This window comes from Aegilops tauschii, chromosome 3 (genome assembly GCF_002575655.3).
Source record: "Aegilops tauschii subsp. strangulata cultivar AL8/78 chromosome 3, Aet v6.0, whole genome shotgun sequence".
In the NCBI taxonomy this organism is placed as follows: Eukaryota; Viridiplantae; Streptophyta; class Magnoliopsida; order Poales; family Poaceae; genus Aegilops; species Aegilops tauschii.
This window is the reverse complement of record NC_053037.3, coordinates 161,398,143-161,404,068: the sequence shown is the minus strand read 5'-3', so window position 1 is coordinate 161,404,068 and position 5,926 is coordinate 161,398,143. Positions and strand designations below refer to the sequence as shown.

The window sequence follows — 5,926 nt, the reverse complement described above, 5'->3', positions numbered from 1 at the left end:
TCCTTGAAACCAACACATGGACTTCAAGAAATGCCTATGGACAAATCCTTCAAATATAACTCAAGGCAACCATTAGTCCATAGAGATTGTCATCAATTACCAAAACCAAACATGGGGGCACCGCATGTTCTTTCACCGGGGCACCGCTCGCTGTGGTGGGAGAGGGGGGGATTTTGGATGCGTTGCGTCTTCCAGCCACCGGGCGGTGGGGATTTATTACCCACACTCCGCCCGCATTCATGGCGGTAGTTTGCCTCGGAATCCCCCCCATCGCCTCCCCTTCCCTAGTCGAGGGAATCCCCCACATAAGCCAGATGACACGGAAACCAAACTCGCGACCGCCATGAAATTGCTTCCCCATCTCGTAATCCGCGGCTGTCAATCAGCCGGTTCTCCGCATCGAGAAGGAGAACACGACGAATCTCACCTTGGATTACCACCGCACCCCCAATGATAGCAGAGCAGTCCCGCCATGAAGAGGTTGGGGGTGTAGAGAGCAGGCCACCTGTCCGCCGCTCTCCCATCCTTCTCTCGCCGCTTGTCGTCGGCAGGCTCCCCCCGAACGCTCGGTTGTGGGGAGGGGTGTCGCGTGAGCGAGCCATCTCCCGATCAGATCGGCGCCGGTTTGACGTTCTGCCGCTGATTCGAGTGGATCCGTGCGCGCAGTGGTCTGCAAATTACGGCTGTATACAATGGAGATGTAAGATGTACAAGTTCGGCTGAAGTCATTAACACGCGCACATGATTAGTCGCGGTGAAAGAGTTTCCTCGCATACTGTTACACACTAGATCGGCAACGCGCCTTGGTGCGAGGGTGCCGGTCCAACCGATATAACCAAGTAGTGGAGATCAAGCCGCATGATGCATTAGTAGGATAGCAAGTTTAGCACATGTAACAGGACAACTTAATCAAAGAGGTGCTACTTGCCGAAACCCAACTCCCACATGCGTGTGTCTATTAAAGATGGGAATGCAGAGAGTATATCAAGGAATTAGTTAAAAAAAGCTCAATTATATTAAAGATGGAAATGCAGAGTATCAAGGAATTAATCAAAAAAAGCTCAATGATCAAACCCCTGATATAGCTCTTTTTAGATTAACATCTGATATTACTCTATACCCAAGGATGGAAATATATCTGATATTACTCAAACAGTAGGTGATGGTAGATACTCACTGCAGTAATCACCCCGTAAAATATCTAAAAAATGGCCGCATCTACATGCCATCGGCGCATTTGTTATGCAATGTGACATGAAATACCTAAGCAAGGTTTGATATGATAGAAACCAAAAGCAGGCCATATTATTACTCCCAGATAACTTATGTACACTGTTTTTCATACTGCAAAATAGTAAACTACATGGTTGACTATTGGATATATAACTTTGTCCACACGCCTTCATCCGATTTGCTCGATATATAACTTTGTCCACACTCCTTCATTTGATTTGCTTGCATGTTGTGACACGGATCTGCTAAAGGACATATCGTGTTAGGCAAACTATTCAAACAGTGCATCTCATGGACAGGGAGAAAATAATATGGTCTATATGAAAGAGAATCACTCTGGATAATATACAGTTATCTGGATATAATATACAGTGATCTGGATATAGTGTAGCCTCTTTAACACAAAAGAATATAAAAGATAAAATTAAAATTATTTTATCTTAGTATTCTACATGGCCTACAATGGGCAACAGATAAGAATCACAAACCTATGGTGACACATGGAGCCTCTGAAGCAAAAAGAAGGCGGCTCAGCTGTGACTTGAAAAGCGAGAGAGGTGGCACGCTAGCCTACATCTCCTCAAACTCTGCGTGGTGCCCATCAATAAGGTAAGAGTCCATGAAACCACACATAATTATTTTTGCTTGCGAAGTGACAACATAAATAACCATGGGATCTTATTTTCTAGAAAAGGATCAACAATTAGAATGCTAGATCTTGGCAACAACAACATAATACATGCAAAAATAAATTTCATAATTCTGAAACAATGCGCTTCTAAAATCTTCTATCTATCAACAACATAGTATATATTAGTGGTTGTGCTTTCAGCAACATAAACAATTAGAGACATGCAACAATGGTACAAACACATGATACAGTAAAAGCCTAGAAAAGAAATCAATCTGAGTCACAGAGCAAAGGTAGAGAAACCTCACCGACTGAGGTAAGTATACATGTGCTCAACTCAACCTGGACAGAGACACATCCAATGGAAACTCAACATAAGTTAGTTTTCGTGAGAGACACAACCAATAGAAGCTAAATAAAGCAACAGAAGGAACCAATATATAACTTTATCGGTACCCAGCATATATGGTTCAATTCTCTTTCAACTAAAATATATATGCAAAGGTGAGTCTGATTACCTTGCATTAATTTAACAGAAATGAATTTTGCTTCCCACGGAAACACAAACATGAACATAATTAGTGCAAGTCCAGTGCTTGATTCTTTTTTTTGAACAAAATGTATATGCAAAGGTGAGTCTGGTTATCTTGCAGTACTTTAACAGAAATATTTTTGGCTTCCTACTGATATGCAAACATGAACATGCACTACTTAAAGAAACTGATAATCTGGAATCAAATATCAGTTACCAAAAAAATTGCTTCCAATTGGAACACAAACATGAACATATTTAGTGTAAGTTCAGAAAATGATTCAAGTTCTTTCGACAAAAACAGATGCAAAGGTGGTTATCATTCAGTAAGTTAACAAAAATATAAGCTCAGTTGGCAACTCTCTCTGAACAAATCATGCAGCAGCAATAGTGACAACAAAGCAATTAACTACATGAAGGTCATATAAAAAAGGAGTTTAAATCATCACACTGTCTGGATCAAAATATTACTACTCATTTACTGCTATCTCTAAGCATCTACAAACCCTATATCAGTGTTTACATCTGTGAGTACTTCCTTTGATTATAAAAATTGCGGAGTCACACTGATCATATTTTTGCAGCAGTCCAGTAAAACCAAAGAGGGGGCATGACGTATATCAGCTGACCTATGCAAGTGCTCGGAGACGGCTGTTAGTGGAACCAACTGAACCTGGCGAGCCATGAACCTAGATCTCTTTGTCAGCCATCGCGACCTAAACAGATCCAAGAAATTTCATAGGGTAGCCCAAAGCTCGACGCTTAAGTTTGGCAAAAACGAATGGACCAAAAACACAGTCTGACAGATCAAAAATAGAGCAAGTCATTTATATAGAAAGCAACACACTCACAGGTCATTCATAATAATTAGATCAAGTCATTTGTACAGAAAGAGACTGAACATTGAGTAGTGCATTAGAGGGTAGCTGCACAGTGCAGGACACATACATTAGAGGGTAGCCGAGCAGTGCAGAAAACATATCCCACTGCTATGGACAGAAGTGTAGAAAAGCACAATCCACTCATTGTGTTCTGTGAGTACACCCTTCGACGATAAAAGTCTACAAATTCCAAGGTGGTCCAACATGATATAAAGTGATCCTGGCCAAGATTATCACAATAGTGTGGCCAACCTGAGTCGTCGAAAATGATTTAGAGATAACATAAGTGGTTCAAATATACGCACATGGTACTGATCTGCTGATAACTACAAGAAAGTTAAGTGGCTTGCCTGTAGACGACTTGCAACATTTTCCCTAGTGAGTTTCTCAACATTAGTATCCTTTTTGGCACACCTTCTGCATAAACATGAAAGAATAGTGAGCAAAAAAGTTACTCCAGAAAAAAGTTGCTACAGAGAAGGAAGGTACTGGTAAGTTCTTACTGTCAATTCCAAGATGGTTGAGAGCAGAGATGAATTTTCTATATAGTTCAACAGACCAAACAACATGCTGCCAGATATTCCAAAGCTCCTCGATGCGAGCGGGTTTTAGGAGATAGTTACAGGCACCATGAGTTATCTCCTTCATTACAGTTTTTTGTCTCTCCATTCACAGATAACACTACATGGAAAATAATTGGTTAGCACTGACATTTTTTCCTCCTCAATTAGAAGTACAAACCATAAGATTCGCTGTGCTGAATTGACATTTTGCATATAAAAGAATATACATCCAGCAACTTATATAAGTATACCCCCTAGGCTCCTATTACCAAGACCAGTAACAAAATCGTGCGGCTATGAGATGGATAAAATTTTGGAACTTACTGATGACAGGGAGGTCCATTTCAAGCCCTACAAGCTCAAGAAGCTTAAAGCCATGCATGTCTGGCTGAAGAGTTCTATCAATTTACTCTCGGAACAAACTTAGATGAAGGTTAACACAAATTAGTTAATGGCTTAAAAATCCTGCCAGCACGCTAAAGGTGAAACGAGTCCAAATCATACCGTATGAATAAATGTAATTAGTTTCTCTAATGCTGCCATTTGACTATGCCTCCCAAAAGTGTAAATGTAAAGTGGGCAAGGAACTTTACAAAGCAGCAGCTAACTAAGTACTAAAGGAACGTATTAACTGAATGTCTTTACTCCTACATTAAGTAAAAAAAAATCATATGCCAGCACCCTGACTTCAAGCACCAAGTCCAGAAAACTGCGAAAATATTCGCTTTCAGTAATTTTGCTTCTTGTGTTAATCTAGTTTAGATAGAAAGGTGAAAATAAAACATGTCATTTAGAGGGAAACAAATATCTCAAGCAAGAATGAACCTTGAATTCTGAGAAGTTTCTTCTTTTTCTGAAAGATATTGTGCGCCACCATGCCACCATCAACAACAACAACGAGATCTCAAACTTATAAAAGACGGGTAAACAAACGGAACCATCTCCCTCTCTGCCTCCTCCTCATCTTCCTGGCACTCACAGGCTGCGGCGTACAAGCAAGAGAAGGCGAGGGAGTGGGCTGACCTCAGATCCTACGGCTCGTCGAGGAACTCGGGCTCCTTGTCGCCGGTGGCCATGTTCCCGGCCTTCTTGGTCGGCTGCGCCATGCGCCTCTTGGTCGCCGCCGCCGCGTGCCCCTCCTCCTTCTGCTGCTCCATGGAGGCGGCCGTCTCCTCGTCCTCCCCGAGCGCGAGCTCCTCCTCGGCGACGGGGACGGGGCAGGGAGGTGGTCTAGGGTTTGGAAGGAGAGAGAGAGGTGAGGCGGGAGGAAGAGGAGAGGGGCGGTGTGAGGTCGTGGATGGGTGCCCGAGTGAGCGGCGGCGGCGGCCGGCGGCGGGGCAGGGAGGCGGCGCGGGTTAGGGTTTTGAGGGAGAGAGGGAGGCGGCGTGGGAGGAAGAGAAGGAGCGGCGCGAGTGAGAGAGGAGCGACAGCTAGGGCATCTCCACACGAGCGGGCCACTTTTATACCGCAGGACGCGAAATGACGAAACTGCCCTTCGGGGGGCGCTGGAATTACCCGCAGTGGCACGATTGTTGCTGTACTATTCATTGTAGCAGTGTTCCGGTCGGATCCAACAGCCGAGGTGATCCGGTGGCAAGATCAGACGGCCCAAAACGCATCAAAAATTCGATCCGACGGCCGAGACTCGCTGAGCTCTGAGAACGCTCATGTTCTCCCAACTAACATAGTAGTCTGATTCTCCCAACCTAACATAGTAGTCTGATGTTACGATCGCTAGCTAGGGAGACCGAGACACGAGATAGAGCGTACGTGTGAATCTGCACAAGTTGCAAATGGGCACCGTCTCCAAAACTGACTCGTAAACCGGACACCGCATTCATTCGCGGACAATAGAAACTAGTCCGCGTATACGGATGCGGAAGCCGAGCATCTAATATTATCCAATACATTTCAAACCATGTTTAAATAAACTGGGCCGATTTCATTAAAAAATTCGGACATAATTTACATTAAAAAGTCAATATTTCAACCGTCTAACTAACAACTAGAAGAAAAAAATATAAACTCTATACTGGACGACCACCTTGTACGCGTGGTCGTCTTGCCTGCCACACCGCCGTCACCG

At 43.6% G+C, this 5,926-nt stretch overlaps 1 long non-coding RNA gene across 3 annotated transcripts; it reads right to left on the bottom strand.

Moving 5' to 3' along the window:
• Positions 1-1,264: 1,264 nt before the first annotated feature.
• LOC109773253 (uncharacterized) lies at positions 1,265-5,268 on the bottom strand. 3 transcript variants are annotated; one of them, XR_012204566.1, is made up of 8 exons: positions 4,666-5,268; positions 3,781-3,958; positions 3,628-3,694; positions 3,345-3,529; positions 3,026-3,112; positions 2,173-2,206; positions 1,722-1,820; positions 1,265-1,478 (listed from the first exon to the last, which is right to left on the bottom strand). It is a non-coding gene; the product is annotated as an uncharacterized lncRNA (long non-coding RNA). The 3 variants fall into 3 exon arrangements; XR_012204565.1 differs by having other exon boundaries at positions 4,864-5,144; XR_012204564.1 differs by having other exon boundaries at positions 1,265-1,475; positions 4,864-5,144.
• Between the last annotated feature and the right edge of the window lie 658 nt (positions 5,269-5,926).